The 23,781-nt window shown below is 48.6% G+C and overlaps 2 protein-coding genes across 2 annotated transcripts in view; one reads left to right on the top strand and one right to left on the bottom strand.

The window, feature by feature from the left end:
* Window positions 1-23,781, bottom strand: part of c2cd2l (c2cd2 like) — a 663,422-nt gene that overhangs the window by 103,188 nt on the left and 536,453 nt on the right. The window lies entirely within an intron of this gene.
* dscaml1 (Down syndrome cell adhesion molecule like 1) overlaps window positions 1-23,781 on the top strand; it is a 601,890-nt gene that overhangs the window by 306,208 nt on the left and 271,901 nt on the right. The gene's annotated exons all lie outside the window — the stretch shown is intronic.

Below are 23,781 nucleotides of genomic sequence, written 5' to 3'. Positions count from 1 at the left end.
GATGGGAAAATTCCCCCCAAAGGTGCAAATTAGCATGGCCAATCCACCTAACTTGCACATCTATGGAGCTAGGGCCTGGGTGGGATTGTGGTCGGTGCAGACTCAACGGGCCAAATGGTCTCCTTCTGCACTGTAGGATTCTATGATTCCATGATATTTGGACACCAAGGGGCAATTTAGCATGGCCAATCCACCTAACTGGCACATCTTTGGACTGTGGGAGGAAACCGCAGACAGGGGGAGAACGTGCAGACTCCGCACAGACAGTGGCCCAAGCCAGGAATTGAACCCGGGTCCCTGGTGCTGTGAGGCAGCAATGCTAACCACTGGGCCACCGTCAAATTTAATGGTCAGATTTCTTGTGGCTGCCAGTGTTTGCTAGAGTATGAAGATATCTCTATATAAAATAAGCCATGGTAGGTTCCGTACAAAGTAAGTAAAAGGTGGTTTAAACTATTTCACACCCCTTCCGAAAACCATACTGCCCTCAAATACCAGTATATACGGTAAACAGAATGGTGCACAGAATTATTTTTGTGTTTTACCAGTTTAGTCTACAGGGTAAATAGAAAATATGACAAGATAATCAACTGCCGGAGAGTGTGCGATGTGTGAGCGAGCTCCTTGTTTGTTTAGTGTGATTTCCCTATGTACAGCAGATAGTTGCTCTTAATTGGGGTCTAGGCTACCAACACAGTGCCTGTCAGATTCATTCCTGATGGAGATGACGTTAGGAGTGGAAGCGCTCCAGCATCCTGCTGCCATGGTGCACAGTACAATCACATCATCTGTAATGAATTTGAATAAATCAGGGAGGAACTAGTGCAGCTTGTAAAAGGCTGCGGCTGACAAGATGCGCCAGGGAATCTATGATGCTCTCCGGCAGTCTCACAGAAAGTGAAGAATGCCCCAGCAACATCTCAGTTTGCACGCGCGCTCTTTGCTGACGGGAAGTTGCAGATGGAAGAGAGGCACAGAGCAGCGTGGGTGCTGCTAGCTGTCCTCCATTGATTGGCTGCTTCAGTGCCCTGGGCAGAACGTTCGACTTGGACACTGCAAGTCCAGTTTATAAAACGGTCGACATGCTGAGACTCTTGAAACGGGGACATTATTTGTGGTGCTCAGTGAGTTCTCCTGACCGACAAACTAAAGCTCAGAAAGTAAGCCATGACACCAACTTTGGCTTTGTCCGGATCTCGTCACCTGTCCGGTTTCCAGCACAACAGGCCTGTCTGAGCCAAACTACTGCCATGTCTCAGTTATGTTCCTCACATCCAATCGGTCAGTCCATAGAATCAAAGAACCCGACAGTGCAGAAGGAGGCCATTCGGCCCATCGAGCCTGCACCGACCACAATCCCATCCAGGCCCTATTCCCGCAACCCTATGCATTTACCCTAGCTAGTCCCCCTGACACAAAGGGGTTTTAACCTGGTATTGTGAGACTTCTTACTGTAACAATGGAATGCAGGTTATAATTCTAACCAGTATGTCTATTCGTATACCTTAAGTAAATCAACATTTACACCCTCCTCCACCGGTGCATAATGGCAGCAGTGTGTACCATCTACAAAGATGCACTGCAGCAAAGCTCCTTAGATAGCACCTTACAATTTCTTGACTCTACTGCCTCGAAGGACATGGACAGCTGGCAAATGGTGAAGTTTGAAGTTTAGAGTTTATTTATTATTGTCACAAGCAGGCTTACATTAACACCGCAATTAAGTTACTGTGAAAATCCCCTAGTTGCCACGCTCTGGCACCTGTTCGGGTACATTAAGGGAGATTTTAGCATGGCCAATGCACCTAACCAGCACGTCTTTTGTTCTGTGGGGGGAAACTGGAGCACCCAGAGGAAACCCACGCAGACACGTGGAGAACATGCAAACTCCACACAGAATCGAACCCGGGTCCCTGGCGCTGTGAGGCAGCAGTGCTAACCACTGTGCCACCGTGCCGCCCTAAAATGGCAACACCACCAACTGCAAATTCCTCTCCAAGTTGCGCAACCGTCCTGACTTGGGAAAGATATAGCTTTTCCTTTCGCTGGGTCAAATCCTGGTACTTCCTCTCGAACAGCACGGTGGGGTGTACATGCACACCAGATGGACCACACTGGTTCAAGCTGGAAGCTCAGTGCCGCCTTCCCAAGGGCTATTCAGGGATGGGTAGTAAACACTGGCAGCAATGCCCCCATCTCGTGACCAACTGAAAAAAGATTGAACCGAGTGTTAAAAACCTTACTGTTGCTCTGGAGTCATGAAAAGGCCAGATTGGGTAATGGTAGCAGATTTTCTTTCCCAAAGGTCATTAGTGAATCAGATGGGTTTTTGCAGCAACTCAGTAGTTTCATGATCACCATACTAGCTTTTTATTCCAGATTTATTTAATTAACTGAAGTTAAATTCCCCCGGCTGCCATGTCACTGAGATCATTAGTACAGGCTCTGGATTACTGGTCCGGTCGCATTACCACAGTGCTACCTGACAGGCTTCTTTCTTATGTGTATGAGAGAGAGAGAGAGAGAGACCCTTGAGTTATTGTATGAGGTGAGCTGCAAACAAATACTTATACAGTTCACCTGTTGGGTACTTCGAAGGAAATCGTTGCCGCGTTTATTTTCACGATGTGGAGATGACGGCGTTGGACTGGAGTGGGCACAGTAAGAAGTCTCACAACGCCAGGTTAAAGTCCAACAGGTTTACTTGGTATCACGAGCTTTCGGAGCGCTGCTCCTTCGTCAGGTGAGTGGGTGAGCCACTCACCTGATGGAGGAGCGGCGCTCCGAAAGCTCGTGATACCAAATAAGCCCGTTGGACTTTAACCTGGTGTTGTGAGCATTTATTTTCAACACACGTCCAGGTTCTCTTAATGATAATATCCAACCAAGAAAACCTTTCAGTGTCTGTTTATGATGTTACACACAGCAACCAAAGGAAATCAACCCCCACTTCTGTGTTCTCTCATTCATTCTTACCAATTTTTAAAAATTCCTTTTCTCCCACTTGCTATCTCTTGTCTGGCCCTTTCCTCAGCTTTTGTGTAATTGCATTAGACACTGCAATAGTCTGCATTCTGCAAGAGATCACACAGCAATTACTCACAAGCCTACGGTGAATTATGGCCATAAATAAATAATACGCTATCCCTTTGAGTTTATTTGAAGATGTCCGCCAGATCTCTCTCTCTCTCTCTCTCTTTGCCCATCTTTCTTTCTCACCTTGTCTAATTCTCTCTGTTACACGTGGAGAAGCCACTTGCAAAGAAATGTCCCTCTGGAGCTTTATCAGATGGGGTCAATTGGATGGTGGTGCCTTATGATGAGTGCTCGGATGCATTCCCCCAAACCCCTCAATCCCTGTCACTGATCCCACCAAGGTTTTCAGGGCCAGAGGATGGTGTTAAGAAAATATATCTCCAAAGATGTGTAAGATGGTTGATTGGCTATGCTAAATTGCCCTTAGTGCCAGGGGGACTAGTTAGGCTAAATACATAAGCTATAAAAGCAAATTTGACAAAGGGTCATCTGGACTCGAAACGTCAGCTCTTTTCTCTCCTTACAGATGCTGCCAGACCTGCTGAGATTTTCCAGCATTTTCTCTTTTGGATTAAATACATAAGGTTATGGAGATAGGGTCTGGGTAGGATTGTGGTCAGTGCAGACTTGATGGGCCGAATAGCCTCCTTCTGCACTGTATGATTCTATGAACCCTGGGGGACTCTTCCCATCCTGCCTGCAACAAGAATTGCAGTGGGTTGGGGGTGGCGGAGGGGTAGGGGGTGGGGGGGTGGGGGGGGGGGCGGGGGGGCGGGGAGGTGCGGACCCTGCAAAGGGCCATTGGCCTCGGGCGGGATTTTCCGGTTTTGGGGTGAGCGCAGCCGGAAAATCCCACCCAATATATTTTTTGTTAATTGGAAGGATATTGAATAAAAGCAAAGTGCTGCAGATGCTGGTAATCTGAACTAAAAATAGAAAATGCTGGAAAATCTCAGCATATCCAGCAGCCTCCATGGAGAGAAAGACAAAGAGTTAACGTTTCGAGTCCACATGGCCCTTCCTCAGAACTGAAGGGGGATAGCATTGTGAAGAATTATATCATAGAACCATAGAATCCTACAGGGCAGAAGGAGGCCAATCGGCCCATCGAGTCTGCACCAACCACATCCCACCCAGGCCCTATCCCCATAACCCCCATGCATTTACCCTCGCTAGTCCCCCTGACACTAAGGGCCCGATTTTACCAAAACTTTGGGCGCGAAATCGCGGTAGAGTTGGGCGTCGGGCCTATACCGCGATCTGCACCCGATTCCGAGCAGGTCGCTGCTTTACCAACACCCGATTCGGGTGCGGGTCCGGCCCGCGCCCGAATCGGGCAGCCCGACGATTTAAATGCATTTGCATCCATTTAAATCGACTTAATGAACCGCACGCCCAACTCTACCACCAAATCCCACTTTACCGTCTTCTGGTCCGATGCGGATCCGCGCTCTAATCGACCTGTCGAATAAAAATCCGAAGTCGCTGCTGCAGCCTCTGAAGAGCGGGATCAGAAACTGCAACGGTTCTCTGACCCAGCTCCTCCTCTGGGGCGAGGGAGGGGGGTGAGAGGAGGAGAGGGGATGTGACGTATCATCCTCTGGGGGGGGCGCTGCCACTCTGCGGCCGATCGGTGGGGAGGGAGGGGGCAGGGGGTTCCGTTGCCACTCTGCGGCCGATCCCTCCTCCCCACCGGAGGAACGAATCCCTCCTCTCCGGAGTGGCTGCATACTTCAAACACCACGACTGTCATTATTCACCTCACTTATTTCCAAGCCCTAATAGCTACAGGTGAGAGGCTTGTGGGATCATTTCAGACAGCAGTTAAGAGTCAACCACATTGCTGTGGGTCTGGAGTCACATGTAGGCCAGACCAGATAAAGACGGCAGATTTCCTTCCCTAAAGGACATTAGTGAACCAGATGGGTTTTAATGACAATCAATGATAGTTTCATCGTCACAATCACTGAGATTGGTTTTCAATTCCAGATGCTTTGCTAATAAATGGAACTTATTAATTTATTTGAATGTTGATTCCACCAGCTGCTGTGGTGGAATTTGAACACGTGTACCCTGAGCATCAGTCTGAGCCTCTGGTTTACTATTTTAAATGACATTATTATTACGCTACCTTCTCCCCTTATGAGGATGATATACTCGCTCCAGGGGCTCCTGTGGCACAGTCGCATCCCTAACTCTAAGCTAGAAGCTCAGTGTTTCAGTCCCACTTCCGGACTTGATGGCCACAGAAGGTGTGTTCATAACTTGGCCAAATAGGCTGATTGCCAGCTTGTAAATCCTTCCAACATGACTATGGCATACTAAGCTCACACTCCCCTGCTGCGATAAAGCTTTTGTAGCGTTTGAAGCTCAGTCAAGCATTCATAAGGACATAACAACAGTCCTTGGAAATGTCAACAAAGTGCTCTATTGAAACTGTGGAACCGGTGGTCATGTTTTTTTGCTCATACCAGGTGGCCTGTCAATCAAAACAGCCAGCAGAAAATGATTTCTTAACATCCCAATAACAGATTAAGCCTGATTTATTCAAGTTTAAAGAGCAGGTGATTTAAAAAACCTGAAGTCATGACACGTAAACCAGTGAATTAAATTAATTTATTATTGTCACATGTATTGGGATACAGTGAAAAGTATTGTTTCTTGTGAGCTATGCAAACAAAACATACCATTCATAGAGTACATGGGGAGAAGGAAAGGAGAGGGTGAAGAATATAGTGTTACAGTCATAGCTAGGGTGTAGAGAAATATCAACATAATATAAGGTAGGTCCATTCAAAAGTCTGATGGCAGCAGGGAAGAAGCTGTTCTTGAGTCGGTTGGTACATGACCTCAGACTTTTGTATCTTTTTCCCGACGGAAGAAGGTGGAACAATCCTAGGCCTAGTGGTATTATCGCTAGACTATTAATCCAGAAACTCAGCTAATGTTCTGGGGACCCGGGTTTGAATCTCACCATGGCAGATGATGGAATTTGAATTCCATTAAAAAAATCTGGAATTGAGGATCTACTGATGACCGTGAAACCATTGCCGATTGTCGGAAAAACCCATCTGGTTCACTAATGTCCTTTAGGGAAGGCAATCTGCTGTCCTTACCTGGTCTGGACTACATGTGACTCCAGAACCACAGCAATGTGGAGGAACAGAGAGATCTTGGGGTTCATATCCACAGATCTCTGAAGGTTGCCACTCAAGTGGATAGAGCCGTGAAGAAGGCCTATAGTGTGTTAGCTTTTATTAACAGGGGGTTGGAGTTTAAGAGCCGTGGGGTTATGCTGCAACTGTACAGGACCTTGGTGAGACCACATTTGGAATATTGCGTGCAGTTCTGGTCACCTCACTATAAGAAGGATGTGGAGACACTGGAAAGAGTGCAGAGGAGATTTACCAGGGTGCTGCCTGGTTTGGAGGGTAGGTCTTATGAGGAAACGTTGAGGGAACTTGGGCTTTTCTCTTTGGAGCGGAGGAGGTTGAGAGGAGACTTGATAGAGGTTTATAAGATGATGAAGGGGATAGATAGAGTGAACGTTCAAAGACTATTTCCTCGGGTGAATGGAGCGATAACTAGGGGGCATAACTATAGGGTTCATGGTGGGAGATATAGGAAGGATGTCCGAGGTAGGTTTTTTACTCAGAGAGTGGTTGGGGTGTGGAATGGACTGCCTGCAGGGATAGTGGAGTCAGAAACTTTAGGAACATTTAAGAAGCTATTGGATAGGCACATGGAGTACTTCGGGATGATAGGGAGGAAATAGCTTGATCTGGGTTTCAGACAAAGCTCGGCACAACATCGTGGGCTGAAGGGCCTGTTCTGTGCTGTACTGTTCTATGTTCTATGATTCTCAACTGCAACCAGGGGTGGACAATAAATGCTGGCCCACCAGTGACGCCCACATCTCACGAGTGAATAAAAAAAAACCTCATCATTCCTTCAGGAGTGTTTATAACTATTCCATGAAGTTGCGACTCTCATACTGAGCTAAGGACATTGGAACAGCCATAGTGATCTTTGTTTGAACTTGGTGCTAAGTTCAACTGTCCCTGCTGAGTTTGGGTTTTCCTGCCAATGTGAAGCATACCCCATCCCCTTCCCCCTGCCTGCAACACTTGGACATTTCGACAATTGGGGCAGAACTTCCACATCAGAGCCCCAGCTGCCATTTTTAAAGCAGAGTCTTCCTGACTGGGTGAAAATTCACTCCTGTATGTAAAAAGAACATTCTTTTTAGCTTCTGAGTTGTTTAGTAACCAATTTAAATTGATGACCCCTCGTGACTGACTGCCCAAGCGGAGGAAATTGTTTTTTCTCTATTTACATTATAAAACCCTTTCTCAATTTTAAAATCCTATTATTTCTCCTCATGGCCTATTCTGAGCTGAGATGCCGTTCTGGAAGGTGTCAGGTGCCCTCTGGCACCTTTCCAAATGCTAATTTATTTGTGCGTGCGTCCGAACAGTACCAACAAGCCCTTTGATCGCAAAGATTTCATTTAATCCACAAGTGTACCTTTTAGACCAGTGTTCATTTGAGAGGTAATTGGAAGAGATTACCCCCCATTGGTGCTGGTTATACCCCCCTCAATTAGAATAAATTCATCCCAATCTCTACCCACACGTCACTTAACAATTGTATCGAAGTTGATCTGGGTCCTTTTCAATCCGCACAAGATTTACAAACTGAAGATCTAGGGGTCTGAATAAAATGTGGTTATTAATCGGAAGTTAATTTCTACATTTCTTTTATTCATCCTCTGGTTTGGATTCTCAGGCAGTCACTTGGATTTGAGCTCGCACTTTGTCTGTGTCTCTGTTTTCTTTATTTTCTGTCTCGCTATTGTTCTTCCTCTCTTTGTCTCTCTCACACCCACACGTGCGAAGACTAATGTCATTCACATCACGCATGCACAATTGATATTTGCAGCAGCTCCTTGGAGGGCTTAAGCTAATCCCAGTGACTTCCACTGCTCAGTTACCTTACATGTTGGGCCTTTTCGAGAAGCTTTTTGTTTTCTGACAATAAAAATGAACAAGAGGCACAACAGCGGGAAAACATTGGGTGGGATGGTCAGGTGGGACTGGGCATCCTCTGGATCTTCGGAGAATTCTTTTGCCTGGCGCTGCCCGCTTTGAGACGCCGGGGATCGGGGTTTTTCCGGCCGTTCGTGCCCTGTTGCCATTGCCAGCGAGGGTGGAGAATTTGGTGCCCAACCAAATCCCCGTCCACTGCTGCGGGACCAGACTATCCGGCCGGCGTGAACAGCCGGACGATTCCAGTGTAGACTCGATGGGCCGAATGGCCTCCTTCTGCACTGTAGTGTTTCTATGATTCTATGATTTATTTTGCATGGAAAAGGAAGATGTTACGGGACTGATTGTACATTCTTGTTCGATACTTTTCGCGGGGCTGGTGTAAACGTAGAATTTGCGCTAAATGAACCTTCAGCCTCGCGCCTCCCCCAACAATTAGCTTTGGAAATTGTGCGTCCGTACAAATAAAAATTCTGAATTTATAATTACAGATTATAATCATGAGTGGGCAGCACGGTGGGTGGCACAGTGGTTAGCATTGTTGCTTCACAGCTCCAGGGACCCGGGTTCGATTCCCGGCTTGGGTCACTGTCTATGAGGAGTTTGCATGTTCTCCCCGTGTCTGCGTGGGTTTCCTCCGGGTGCTCCGGTTTCCTCCCACAGTCCAAAGATGTGCAGGTTAGGTTGATTGACCATGCTAAATTGTCCCTTAGTGTCCCAGGATGTGTAGGTTAGAGGGTTTAGTAGGATAAATGTGTGGGGTTACAGGGATAGGGCCTGGGGTGGGATTGTGGTCAGTGTAGACTCGATGGGCCGAATGGCCTCCTTCTGCACTGTAGGGTTTCCATGATTCTGTGATTTATTTTGCACGGGAAAGGAGGATTGTAGATTCTTGTTCGCAGAGAAAATGCACCTTTGAATGTCTAATATGGTTCACATGTTACATGTTCCTGCAAAAGTTACTAAATGATTTTATGTGCAATTTACGCTATCAATAATCATTACGATAGAGTGGGCTAGATTAAATTATGTTCTTGATATTACTTTCCGGTTCGCAGTCTTGGAATAGCCATGTGGATGTAGAAATTTACTAAACGGCCTCATGAGCCGCATGAGGAGCATCACACAAACCTCTGGGAAAGGCCGCTAAATATATCCGAATGTCTGTCAGTCTGTGTGGATCCAGATCTCTCATTCCTTCCGCTGAAACCTCACTGAACATAGTTTCATAAATCATTTATTGCAACCCCTTCCTCCCCCCCAACCCCCCTCCACACCCTTCACCACCCCACCCCCCCCCCCCCCCCCCGCCCCCCCAGCCCCCCACCAAATTTTGGCAGTCTGCCTTGTTTGCCGAGCGGTTGCCCCCCCCCCCGCCACCACCCCGACCCTGGTGTTGAGTGCCCTCTGGGTTGATGGGGGGCATGCGACATCCTGCGGCGAGCTACAGGCTGAGGATACAATTTACACACTGCAGCGCTGTGATTTACACCTGATGAGGTCCGTGCTTTGACATTAACCCAGGGGCAGGCGTGACTGGCAGCTGTGTGCCGGGTTCACTCCATGCTGTGACTATTGTTCTGCACCGCAAATTATCTTCATCATCCTGTTGACATTGCCGTGCTGTCGCGGACGCCCAAGAAAAAGAAGCAGCAGAATGATGCAAGGCACGGAGGCAGCTCGGTTACAGATATGAAAGCACCTTAAAAGGGAAAACTGCCACACTCAGATTTCCCGATTAGATAGCTGCAGAAACCCCAGTGTAATTGTCGTCTGAGAAACGGCTGAGGACTCTGAGTCTGTACTCATTGGAGTTTAGAAGGATGAGGGGGGATCTTATTGGAACTTACAGGATACTGCGAGGCCTGGATGGAGTGGACGTAGAGAGGATGTTTCCACTAGTAGGAAAAACTAAAACCAGGCTAAAGGGACGATCCTTTAAAACAGAGATGAAGAGGAACTTCTTCAGTCAGAGAGTGGTGAATCTGTGGAACTCTTTGCCGCAGAAGACTGTGGAGACCAGGTCATTGGGTGTCTTTCAGGTAGAGATAGATAGGTAGAGATAGAGATAAATAGGGCCCTATACCTAAGGAAGGATGTGCTGGCTTTGGAAAGGGTCCAGAAGAGATTCACAAGAATGATCCCTGAAATGAAGAGCTTGTCGTATGAGGAACGGTTGAGGACTCTGGGTCTGTACTCATTGGAGTTTGGAAGGATGAGGGGGGATCTTATTGAAACTTACAGGATACTGCGAGGCCTGGATAGAGTGGACGTGGAGAGGATGTTTCCACAAGTAGGAAAAACTAGAACCAGAGGGCACAACCTCAGGCGAAAGGGACAATCCTTTAAAACAGAGATGAGGAGGAATTTCTTCAGCCAGAGAGTGGTGAATCTGTGGAACTCTTTGCCGCAGAAGGCTGTGGAGGCCAGGTCATTGAGTGTCTTTAAGACAGAGATGGATAGGTTATTTGTTAATAACGTGGCATAAAGTGTTGCACTATTCCATAAGGCAAATTGTCATCCATATAGGACTTCCATAGGGACAGGCGTGGAGCACTCAGTCCCTCCAGCCTGTTCTGCCACTCATTTTTAAAAATTTATTCGTGGGACATGGGCGTCGCTGGCTGGGCCAGCATTTATTGCCCATCCCTAGTTGCCCTTGAGAAGGTGGTGGTGAGCTGCCTTTTTAACCGTGGCTGATGTGTTTCTTAACCCCATCGACATGCCGCGGTTCTATAACCTCTGACACCTGAACAATAAAAACAAAAAAGCTATCAACCTCAGTATTGAAGATTTTCAATTGGCAATCCCCCCTCCCCCCCCACCCCCGTGACCCCCCGCAGCCGCACCCCCCCCTGCCACCGCCCCCCCGCCACACCCCACCCCCCACCCCCCCAGCTTTAACAGCTTTTTGTAAATCATGACTCAAAATCCAAAGATTGTTACCACAGAGATAACGGATATTAAAAAAGTTGCAAGATTTGCATTTATATAGCACCTCTCAAGATCAGCAGACTTCCCAAACTACTTTACAGCCAATGAAATACTTTGAACTGTTGTACTTCAAAGTACAAATTGGTGCCAATCTGCACACAGTGAGTTGCCACAGGCAGCAATGTGATAATGACAACAAAAACCGAAAATGCTGGAAAATCTCAGAGGGTCTGACAGCATCTGTGGAGAGAGAATAGAGCCAACGTTTCAAAGCCTATTTATTAGGGCCACAAGTAGGCTTACATTAACACTGCAATGAAGTTGAGGCAGGTTGAGGCTGTGGTTAAGAAGGCGGATGGTGTACTGGCCTTCATCAATCGAGGAATTGAGTTTAGGAGTCGTGAGATAATGTTGCAGCTATATGAGACCCTGGTCAGACCACACTTGGAGTACTGTGCTCAGTTCTGGTCGCCTCATTACAGGAAGGATGTGGAAGCCATAGAAAGGGTGCAGAGGAGATTTACAAGGATGTTGCCTGGGTTGGGGGGCATGCCTTCTGAGGATAGGTTGAGTAAGCTCGGCCTTTCCTCCTTGGAGAGACGAAGGATGAGGGGTGACCTGATAGAGGTGTATAAGATGTTGAGAGGTATTGATCGAGTGGATAGTCAAAGGCTTTTTCCCGGGGCTGAAATGGTTGCCACAAGAGGGCACAGGTTTAAGCTGCTGGGGAGTAGGTATGGAGGAGATGTCAGGGGTAAGTGTTTCACTCAGAGGGTGGTGGGTGCGTGGAATGGGCTGCCAGCAACGGTGGTGGAGGCAGATTCGATAGGGTCTTTTAAGAGACTTTTAGATAAGTACATGGAACTTAGTAAGATAGAGGGTTATAGGTAAGCCTAGTAATCGCTAAGGTAGGGACATGTTCGGCACAACTTTGTGGGCTGAAGGGCCTGTATTGTGCTGTAGTTTTTCTATGTTTCTATGTTTCTAAGTTACTGTGAATGTCCCCTAGTTGCCACACTCAGGCACCTGTTCGGGTACACTGGGGGAGAATTTAGCACGGCCAATGCACCTAACCAGCACGTCTTTTAGACTGTAGGAGGAAACCGGAGCACCCAGAGGAAACCCACACAGACACGGGGAAGCTCCACACAGACAGTGTTCCAAGCGGGAATTGAACCCGGGTCCCTGGCGCTGTGAGGCAGCAGTGCTAAGCACTGTGTCACCGTGCCGTCTGGATGACCCCAGATTCCAGCATCTGCAGTATTTTGTTTTTATCTAATGATAGATTATTTGTTTTCTTTTTGCAATGTTGTTTGAGAAATGAATATTGTCCAGGATGCCACGCACAACTCCCCTGCTCTGCTTTCACGAGTTTACATCCATTGGCAGGTGGGGAGCCAGCAGACGGGGGCCTCAATTTAACATCCCGGGCGGGATTTTAGGGCCTTGCTCGACCCGAGTGTGGTGAACCATCGTTGGTTCACCACTGGGGGTTGTTACTATGTTACTGTTGGGCTAGGGTGTTGTTACTGTGGGGGTTGTACAATGTTGTTGGGTTAGGGTGTTTACCTGTTATAAGAGTTATCATGGCACATTCCAGTGGGGTCCCGCCTCCGGTGGCGAGGTATAAGACCCCCTGCTCCGGCAAGACCCCTTCAGTCTGAACTGGTGTATTCGTGTTAGTAGTTCCATTGTTACTCTATTAAAGCCTTCAATACCGAAGCCTTGGTTCCATGTGCTTATTGTCGCGCATCAATTTAATAGAGTAAACAGAAAACTCACAGCTGTACAACAAGAAGAAAAAAAAACAGAGAGTATGGAACAGATTCTAAAATCGGATCGTCTGACACTGGACCCACGTGCGGTCGGTGCAGCTAACACATTCGACCATTGGTGGAAGTGCTTTGAGGACTACCTGGCAGCCTCGGTAGCTATCACTACAGACAGTGATAAACTCCAGGTCCTCCACGCAAGGGTAAGCGACACGATTTACCTAGCCATTCGTGCAGCTCCCACTTACCTGGGTGCCGTCGAGCTCCTAAAAAAAAGATACACTATGCCACCCAACGAGATACATGCTCGTTACCTCCTCGCTACACGACGTCGGCAGTCGGGCGAAACCATGGAGGACTATGCCAATGAGCTCCTGCAGCTTGCCAGGGGTTGCGATTGTAAGGACGTATCAGCCGAACAGTATATGTACGACCTCGCCCGAGACGCGTTCGTAGCAGGGGTAGGGTCCTCGTACATCAGGCTTAAATTGCTGGAAAAGGGGAAACTCAACTTGACCCAAGCAATGGAGATGGCCGTGAGGTTGGAGGCGGCGTCGAAGAGCTTGGCGCTGTACCCCGAGGACCACGTGCAGTCAACGTGGTTGGAGCAAGCTCAGCTCCCTCCTCGCCCCGCTAACCCGCGCTCCCAGATCGATTCGACGACGGCGGCAGCTCCAGGTGGCCAGCGATGCTATTTTTGTGGTGGGGCCAAGCATCCACGGCAACAGTGTCCGGCAAGAACGGCAATCTGCAGCCAGTGCGGTAAAAAAGGCCACTACGGCAAAGTCTGCAGGTCCAAACCTAAAAACGGCAGTGCAGCTTGTAACCCTCCAGAACGGAGACAATCTCCTTCGGCGTCGCAGTACCCACGAGGTCCGACCACGTGCGATCCCAGGACGGCGCCATCGTGGCTGACAGAGGAGGAGGAAGACCACCAGGAGTCGCTGCGCTTGGCGCCCTCGCCCACGTGCGATTCATGGGGGCGGCCATCATGGTCCACGACGACTAGGAGCGACCAGCAGGGGTCCTCAGCATCCACATCGGCAGCATGCAGTGACGCCCAGGGGCCAACGGTGGCGTCGATCCCCCTGGATCAGACCAGGCACTACAGACTGGAACATTCTATGATGGATATAAAGGTTAGTGGTAGAACTGTGAATTGTCTGTTTGACAGTGGAAGCACCGAAAGTTTCATACACCCTGCAACTGCTAAAAGGTGTGGACTCCGGGTTCTCCCTGCCAAACAGACAATTTCCATGGCATCACGGTCCCGGTCTGTACCGATCCAAGGACGATGTATGGTAACTCTTGAGGTACAGGGCACAATTTACGAGCAATACAGGCTCCTTGTGTTACCTCACCTTTGCGCGCCAATTCTCCTCGGACTAAACTTTATGGTCCACATGAAGAGTGTGATCCTACAGTACGGTGGGCCACTCCCTTCACTGGCAGTAGGGAATCAGCCGCAGCCTCCAAATTGCCCAAAGTGCCCCGCATGCAATCTATCCACCCTGAAAATCACTACACCATCCCTTTTTAAAAATCTGGTACCTGGCTGCAAGCCCATCGCTACTAAAAGTAGGCGTTACAGCGCTGAGGACCGGATCTTTATTAGATCTGAGGTTCAGCGGCTCCTCAAGGAAGGGATCATACAGGCCAGTGCTAGTCCGTGGAGAGCGCAGGTCGTGGTAGTCAAAAGCGGGAACAAACCTCGGATGGTCATCGACTATAGTCAGACCATTAATCGTTATATGCAGCTGGATGCGTATCCTCTCCCGCGCATTTCTGATATGGTCAATCAGATTGCGCAGTACCGAGTGTTTTCTACCATAAACCTTAAGTCCGCCTACCATCAACTCCCCATCCGCCCAGAGGACCGACAATATACGGCTTTTGAGGCGGATGGTCGTCTATACCAATTCCTCAGGGTTCCATTTGGTGTCACCAATGGGGTCTCGGTCTTCCAGCGTGCTATGGACCGAATGGTGGACCAGAACGGGTTGCGGGCTACCTTCCCGTACCTGGATAACGTCACCATCTGCGGCCATGACCAGCAGGACCACGACACGAATCTCCAACACTTTCTGCGCACTGCATCTCGCCTGAATCTGACCTATAACAGGGAGAAGTGCGTATTCCGTACGCGTAGGTTAGCCATCCTCGGATACGTGGTGGAAAACGGGGTCATTGGCCCTGATCCAGACCGTATGCGCCCACTCACTGAACTTCCCTTGCCCGCTAGCACGAAAGCACTGAGGAGATGCCTCGGGTTCTTTTCGTATTATGCACAGTGGGTCCCCAACTACGCGGACAAAGCTCGTCCGCTCATTAAGTCCACGACCTTCCCACTTATGCCGGAGGCCCAATTGGCCTTCAAGGTTTTGAAGAGCGACACCTCAAAAGCCACGATGCACGCGGTGGATGAATCCATTCCTTTCCAGGTGGAGAGTGATGCATCTGACTTCGCCCTAGCCGCCACACTAAACCAGGCAGGCAGGCCCGTCGCGTTCTTTTCCCGCACCCTTCAAGGCCCAGAAATTCGGCACTCAGCAGTGGAGAAGGAGGCTCAGGCCATTGTGGAGGCAGTCAGACACTGGCGCCATTACCTGGCAGGGAAGCGGTTCACCCTGATCACGGATCAACGATCCGTGGCGTTTATGTTCAGTAACACGCAGAGGGGCAAGATCAAGAACGATAAGATCTTGCGGTGGAGAATTGAGCTCTCCACCTATAATTACGATATTATGTATCGTCCAGGGAAGCTCAATGAGCCCTCGGATGCCCTCTCGCGCGGAACATGCGCAATCATGCAGGAGGACCGCTTGAAGGCTCTCCACAATGATTGTGTCATCCTGGAGTCACCAGACTCTACCACTTCGTCAAAGCCCGCAACCTGCCCTACTCGGTGGAGGATGTCAGGTCAGTGACTAGAAGCTGTCGGATTTGCGCAGAATGCAAACCACACTTTTATCGACCAGACCGGGCACAATTGGTCAAGGCCACTCGCCCTTTTGAGAGGCTGAGTGTGGATTTTAAGGGCCCCCTTCCCTCAACGGACCGGAATGTCTATTTCCTCAACATAATAGACGAGTATTCCCGGTTTCCGTTTGTTGTCCCCTGTGCGGACACGTCGACTGCCACCGTCATCAAGGTTTTCAGTGAACTTTTTACCCTGTTCGGGTACCCCTGCTACATTCATAGCGACAGGGGCTCGTCGTTCATGAGCAATGACTTGAGGCAATTCCTGCTCTCATTCGGGATTGCCTCTAGTAGAACCACGAGCTACAACCCTAGGGGTAACGGACAGGTGGAAAGGGAGAATGCTACAGTCTGGAAGGCTGTCCTACTGGCACTGAAATCCAGGGGCCTTCCAGTCTCCCGTTGGCAGGAGGTCCTTCCAAATGCGCTCCATTCTATCCGCTCCCTCCTGTGTACGGCAACCAATGCTACTCCCCACGAGAGGATGTTCTCATTCCCTCGGAAGTCGTCCTTGGGAACCTCATTGCCAGCCTGGTTGACGTACCCAGGACCCGTCCTTCTGCGGCGACATGTGAGGGCTCGCAAGTCCGACCCCTTGGTCGAACCGGTCCAACTCCTCCACGCCAACCCTCAGTATGCCTATGTGGCATATCCTGACGGGCGAGAGGACACTGTCTCCATTAGAGACCTGGCGCCCGCAGGGGACGTAGCAACTCCTGTCGCTCCTATTCCCCCAGTCACGAATCCACTACTCCTCATTACTTCCCCAGACGTGGCGCGGTCAGCACCGGGACCAGTGCATAACACTTTTACTCCCATGTACAGCTTGCCTGAGACTCGGAGATCGGCGCCACCATCATCACCACCACCACTACCACCAAACGTTCCAGGATCCCCTGCACCATCGCCTCACCAGGGCCGGCCGGCCCGGGAGTCCTTGAGGGGACAGCCAGACGTTGCTTTGGAAAGAGCGCCACCACAAGCACCTGCTCCGGTTTCGCAACCGGTGTTGAGGAGATCGCAGCGTCGGTGCGGTCCTCCAGACCGTCTGGACTTGTGAATCCTGTGATTTGTCTGTTTATATGACCTGTTTTTCGTGCACCCCGCCACCTTTTGTTCTTAAAGGAGGGGTGAATGTGGTGAACCATCGTTGGTTCACCACTGGGGGTTGTTACTATGTTACTGTTGGGCTAGGGTGTTGTTACTGTGGGGGTTGTACAATGTTGTTGGGTTAGGGTGTTTACCTGTTATAAGAGTTATCATGGCACATTCCAGTGGGGTCCCGCCTCCGGTGGCGAGGTATAAGACCCCCTGCTCCGGCAGGACCCCTTCAGTCTGAACTGGTGTATTCGTGTTAGTAGTTCCATTGTTACTCTATTAAAGCCTTCAATACCGAAGCCTTGGTTCCATGTGCTTATTGTCGCGCATCACCGAGACCGGAAAACCCTGCCCCAGGGTCAACGGACCTACTCATTGTCCACCGCTCGCTCGCTCCTATTCCTGTGGCGGGCAGAATTCTGGCGCTGATCTGAAAGACAGCACCTCTGATAAAGCAGCACCCCTCAGTGCTGCACTCGAGTTCTGAGTGTGGATTTCTCTGTTCAAGTGGGTTTTTGAACCTAGAATCTCGATGGAGGTGAGACTGCTAAAACTGAACGGGGCCTGACACTTATAGCTGGTAGCTCCTTGACTGGGAATTTTAGTTTCTTCTTATGAACTAGAGTTGGTCCTTGAGGGTTAATAGTGCTTCCTCAAGTCTACCATTACCCACGAGGTGCATTCTGGGCCAATGATTTACCCTCCTGCATCTTCCCACATCAAAGCAGGTGTAACACCAGGGTCAGTAATTACCAAAATCTCAGAATGTTTGTTGGAGGTTTCATCATGTGACCTCCTGACTGAAACTTCCTCACATGATGGAACAGCCCTTTATTGTCGATCTCAAATGTTTTCTACAAATTAATACACAAACAATGGTGTCACGGCGGCACAGTGCTTAGCACTGCTGCCTCACAGCGCCAGGGAGCCAGGTTCAATTCCGGCCTTGGGTGACTGTGTGTGTGTGGAGTCTGCACGTTCTTCCCGTGTCTGCGTGGGCTTCCTCCGGGTGCTCCGTTTTCCTCCCACACTTCAAAGATGTGCAGGTTTGGTGGACTGGCCGTGTTAAACTGAACTATAGGGCGGGATTTTATGGCCTCACTCAGCCCGAAACTGTAAAATGCCGCTTGAGGTCACCGGACCTTTCCATGGTCCTCCCATCGCCCGCTCCGATTCCCGTGGCGGGTGGGGCAGTAAAATCCCGGCCTCAGTGTCAGCGGGCCTAGCGGGATGAATCCGTGGGGTTACAGGGATAGGGTCTAGGTGGGATTGTTGTCGGTGCAGACTCGATGGGCCGAATGGTTTCCCTCTACACTGTCGGGATTCTACGATTCCACAAAACACTGGCTATAAAAATTAAAAGAAATACTTTTGTTTTTCAAATCACCCTGTGATTTTTCTCAACCATGGCAAGGAGATTGATCTACAATTCCTGCCAATCTGGACTGGTGTGCAAAGTTCTGTAATCCGTATTTCATTTCCTAAAAAGAAAAACTGTCTTTGTTTTGTCACTTGTTCGGCCATGAGTCAAGCTCCCATCTGCTTCGATATTCTGGCAATGATTGTGAATGTGTTACCTTGATGCATTGGCAACATGGAGATGCAGTAATGTCCTCCCATGTACCTTGGCATTCTTCAGCAGAGCAAACAAAAAATATATATTTCTATAGTGCTTCGATATACCAGCACATCTCAAACCACTTCAATACAGCACATCTCAAACCACTTTGCCACTAAGTGTTGTAATGTAGGAAACATGGCTGCCAATTTGTACACAGCAAGCTCCCAGGTCACCAGGGATAACTCCCCTGCCCTTCTTTGAAATAGAATCATTAAATCCCGAGAGGCCATTCGGCCCATCATGTCTGCACCGACTCTCTAACAGAGCATCTCACCCAGGCTCCTCCCTGCCCTACCCCACAACCCCACACATTGAATCCCCCTAACCTCCACATCTTGGGACACTCAGGGGGAATTTAGTATGACCAATCCACCTAACCGGTATATCTTTGGAGTGTGGGAGAAAACTAGAGCACCTGGAAGAAACCCATGCAGACACAGAGAGAACGTGCAAACCCCACACACACAGTGCCCAAGGTCGGAATTGAACCTGGGCCCTTGGTGCTGTGAGGCAGCAGTGCTAACCACTGTGCCACCGTGATGCTGTAGTATCATGGGAGCTTTTATATCTACTCTATAGGGCAGATAAAGCCTTGTCTCATGTGGGGGATGGCAGCTCCAATGGTGCAGCACTTCCTCAGTAGCCCCCCACCTTGATTTTGATGCTGAAACTCTGGAGTGGTTGGAGCTATTCTTGAATAAATTATTTTTAAATTAACTTTGACTCGTCTCTCTCTCTCATCGTCCATCTTGGTGAGTCGCTAAAAAGCCAGAACATAATTCTGGGATACAGACCCGTAAAGGGGCCGAGCACTTTGAAACTGCTCACTCAACGGAGTCTACTGGTCAGGAATAAATAGTGGTCCCTCTCTCTCTCTGTCTCATGAAGCTGTCCCAGTGTGGCACTTCTGGGTTGTATTTTACTACCTACAAGAAAGAGAGACACACAGTCGTAGGGTATGGGATGGCAGCCAGGGTAACTCGTGTGGCATAAGTGTGAGCTCACTGGTCAGGAATATACATGAGTCTTTCTCCCTCCCTCTTGCGAAGCTGTCTCAGCGTGACACTCTTGCTAGAATGTATATCCTCTGTGTTTGGGGACAGGATAGTGCCCGCACAGATAATGAGGCTGCAACAACATTGATGAGTGCTGGTGACATTAGCAGGAGTGCTACCAGCTGAGCCATGGCTGAGACTGGCTTTAGCATGGACACAAGATAACATAGAATCATAGAATCTACAGTGCAGAAGAAGCCCATTTGTCCTATCAAGCCTGCACCGACAACAATCCCACCCAGGTCCTGTCCTATCCCCGTAACACAGTAAGAAGTTTAACAACACCAGGTTAAAGTAGCTACCAAATAAACCTGTTGGACTTTAACCTGGTGTTGTTAAACTTCTTACTGTGTTTACCCCAGTCCAACGCCGGCATCTCCCTATCCCCGTAACCCCACATATCCCCTATCCTCGTAACCCCACATATTTACCCTCTTAATCCCCCTGACAGTAAGGGTCAATTTAGCATGGCCAATCGACCTAACCTGCACATCTTTGGAGTGTGGGAGGAAACCAGAGCACCCGGAGCTAACCCACGTAGACACAGGGAGAATGTGCCAATGCCACACAGACAGTGACCTGGGTTCAATTGGCCAGAATTAAACCCGGGTCCCTGGCGCTGTGAGGCAGTAGGGCTAACCATGCCACCGTGCCACCGTGTTGCCCATAACACGGCCATGACATGATGAATCCCTTAGACATGATGTTGGGCAAGAAACTGCATGAGCTGGGTGCTGGAGAATACCGAGCTAGTAGAATTCGGAGCATGTGATGGATAGTCTGAGAGTGTGATGCAGAAAAAGTTTCTCTGGATGGCTCCTATCTCAAGGAAGGGCCCAATAAGGAATTCAAATGAAGCCAAAAACCAAAATAACGACTGTGAATGATTTATCAATGTTACTTGGATCTCGTAATGTATTTTGTTCTTGACTACCCGCAGCCCGTGCAGAGGTGATAAGAACATAAGAACATAAGAACTAGGAGCAGGAGTAGGCCATCTGGCCCTTCGAGCCTGCTCCGCCATTCAATAAGATCATAGCTGATCTTTTCATGGACTCAGCTCCACTTACCCGCCCGCTCACCATAACTCTTAATTCCTTTACTGTTCAAACATTTATCTATCCTTGCCTTAAAAACATTCAATGAGGTAGCCTCAACTGCTTCACTGAGCAGGGAATTCCACAGATTCACAGCCTTTTGGGTGAAGAAATTCCTCCTCAACTCAGTCCTAAATCTGCTCCCCCTTATTTTGAGGCTATGTCCCCTAGTTCTAGTTTCACCCGCCAGTGGAAACAACTTCCCTGCTTCTATCTTATCTATTCCCTTCATAATCTTATATGTTTCTATAAGATCTCCCCTCATTCTTCTGAATTCCAATGAGTATAGCCCCTGTCTACTCAGTCTCTTCTCATAAGCCAATCCTCTCAACTCCGGAATCAACCTAATGAACCTCCTCTGCACCTCCTCCAATGCCAGTATATCCTTTCTCAAGTAAGGAGAGCAAAACTGTACACAGTACTACAGGTGTGGCCTCACCAGCACCTTATACAGCTGCAACATAACCTCACTGTTTTTAAACTCCATCCCTCTAGCAATGAAGGACACAATTCCATTTGCCTTCTTAATTACCTGCTGCACCTGTAAACCAACTCCTTGTGATTCTTGCACAGGGACACCCAGGTCCCTCTGCACAGCAACATGCTGCAATTTTTTACCATTTAAATAATAGTCCATTTTGCTGTTATTCCTACCAAAGTGGATGACCTCACATTTACCAACATTGTACCCCATCTGCCAGACCCTCGCCCACTCACTTAGACTATCTATACCCCTTTGCAGACTTTCAGCGTCCTCTTCAGACTTTGCTCTGCCACACATCTTAGTGTCATCTGTGAATTTTGACACACTACACTTGTTCCCCAACTCCAAATCATCTATATAAATCGTAAAGAATGTGTGGAGCAATTCTATTCCGGTGTGGTGCTAGGCAAGAAATAAGGAGCTTCCTTGATTCCGTGATCTTCATTGGCAGCTGAAGTGGAATATGCTTCTCCGAGTGATTTACCGATGTAACATCCTCTGTATATGGGGACAGGGTAGTGCCCGCATAGGTAATGAGGCTGCAACAGAACTGAGGGGTGCTGGTGACATTGAAGTCACTGGATTGCTGCCCAGGCAGTTTATCTTGTCATCACGGAGCTCAAATTGTGTTAAAATGCATCTCATCACATCTTTGGTGATTAAGAGCAGGAAAATGAATCATGGCAGAGGAATGACAGGAGCGCTGAATATTAATGTCCTTCAGTGACAGGATTGCCCCTGAGTTAAAGAATGCCAAGCAGCTGTAACTGGGTGGCACATTTTGGTTCGCACAGTCCCTTTCCACCCATGGGACTCGGACTGAAATGTAATACGAACAGATGAGATGATGGTTTCGTTTCTCTGATCTGCGATTGGCCGGAATGAGTTTGGAACACTCTCAGTCCAGTATCTAATGGACAAATTTCTGTCCATAATTCTGCACTAATGGGAGCAAATTCACTCTGAGAGAGGTCACCAGGTTGGATGGTGCGAGGAACAGCAATGACACCAAGGGGGGAAAGTGTGGTACCATTATGGGATGTTACTGAAACAAGAGGCTTTTATTCCACACTTTGATCAGCATTTTGGTTATTTGACCCAAAGAGTTTCCCTCTGGTTCAGTGTCAATTTATGTCTGATTATGCCCTTGTGAAGCCCCTTGAGACGTTCTGACATTGAAGATGCCATGTAAATGCAAGTTGTTGTTGTTCTGCTGGTTAGAAAGTGACGAACGCTGATATGCCGAGGGTAAAAAGATGGAGTCATGTTGATCAACACTGACGTCTTGTACCTGTCTCAACAAAACTCTTCCCCCCTCCTCCCCCCTGCTCAAGCCCCGCTCGGAATACTGCCCCGTGCTCCGAGCCCACTAAAAAAAACATTCATTATAAACTCTTCGCTGATTGACCCAGCAGCCAAAGACTCTGAAGAAACTGTGGGGCCTCTTGTAGAGTCATATGCTGGAATTTTACCACCTCGCCCTCTCGAGGCTCATAAGATCCCGTCCGAGGCCAACGGAGAATGCCGTTCTGTGAGCCTGTGGAGTTTGCACGTTCTGCCCGTGTCTGCATGGGTTTCCTCCAGATGCCCCTGTTTCCGCCCATGGCCCAAAGATGTGTGGTTTAGGTTGATTGGCCATGCTAAATTAACCCTAGTGTCAGGGGGTTTAGCAGGGTAAATATGAGGAGTTAAACTGTTACGGGAATAGGGCCTGGGCGGGATTGTGGTCGGTACAGACACAATGTCCTAAATCCTTCTGCACTGCAGGGATTCTATGATTCTATGAATTAGTGGAAGTCAAGTAAAGTGTCAAATCTGATGAGGTGGACTTGCTCTCTCGGTATATGGAAAAGATCCCTGTAGGGCCCTCTGAAGATGAGAAGTGAGGTTGCCCCCGGTGTCTGGGACAGTATTTCTCCCTCAGTATCGACATCTGTCTTAAAAGCATGCTTGTGCCATCGTCACATTGTCGTTTGTGGGAGCTTGCTCTGCTCAAATTAGCCCACTGTGTTTCCTATGTTACACAAGCGACTACACTTTAACTCAATGGCTGTGAAAGTTTGGGATGTGCTGAGGATGTGAAAGGTGCTAGGGAAATGTAACTTCTTTCATTTACAGGATAAACCCGCCTAGCTATCAAAGCTCCTAATTCATTATAACTGGAAATCAGAAGGGACCTGTGAATTAGGGTAGATGGTGGCATAGTGGTGATATCACAGGGCTAGTAATTGAGAAGATGAGTGAACTCATGGGTAAACATGGGTTCAAATCCCATCATGGCAGCTGGTGGAATTTAAATTCAATTAATAATTTAGAATAAAAATCTGGAATTGACAGTGGCAGCGGTGAATGTGAAACCGTCACCGATTGTTGTAGAAATCCATCTGGTTCACTGGTGTCGTTTCGGGAAGGAAATAGAAACATAGAAGATAGGAGCAGGAGGAGGCCATTCGGCCCTTCGAGCCTGCTCTGCCATTCATCGCGATCATGGCTGATCGTCCAACTCAATAGCCTAATCCTGCTTCCTCCCCATAACTTATATAAATCTGCCATCCTTACCCGGTCTGGCTTACATGTGATGTGGAGATGCCGGCGTTGGACTGGGGTAAGCACAGTAAGAAGTTTAACAACACCAGGTTAAAGTCCAACAGGTTTAT

Source organism: Mustelus asterias, chromosome 27 (assembly GCF_964213995.1).
Source record: "Mustelus asterias chromosome 27, sMusAst1.hap1.1, whole genome shotgun sequence".
Classification (NCBI taxonomy): Eukaryota; Metazoa; Chordata; class Chondrichthyes; order Carcharhiniformes; family Triakidae; genus Mustelus; species Mustelus asterias.
The sequence above is the reverse complement of the archived record's forward strand: the minus strand, read 5'-3'. Positions and strand labels throughout refer to the sequence as shown.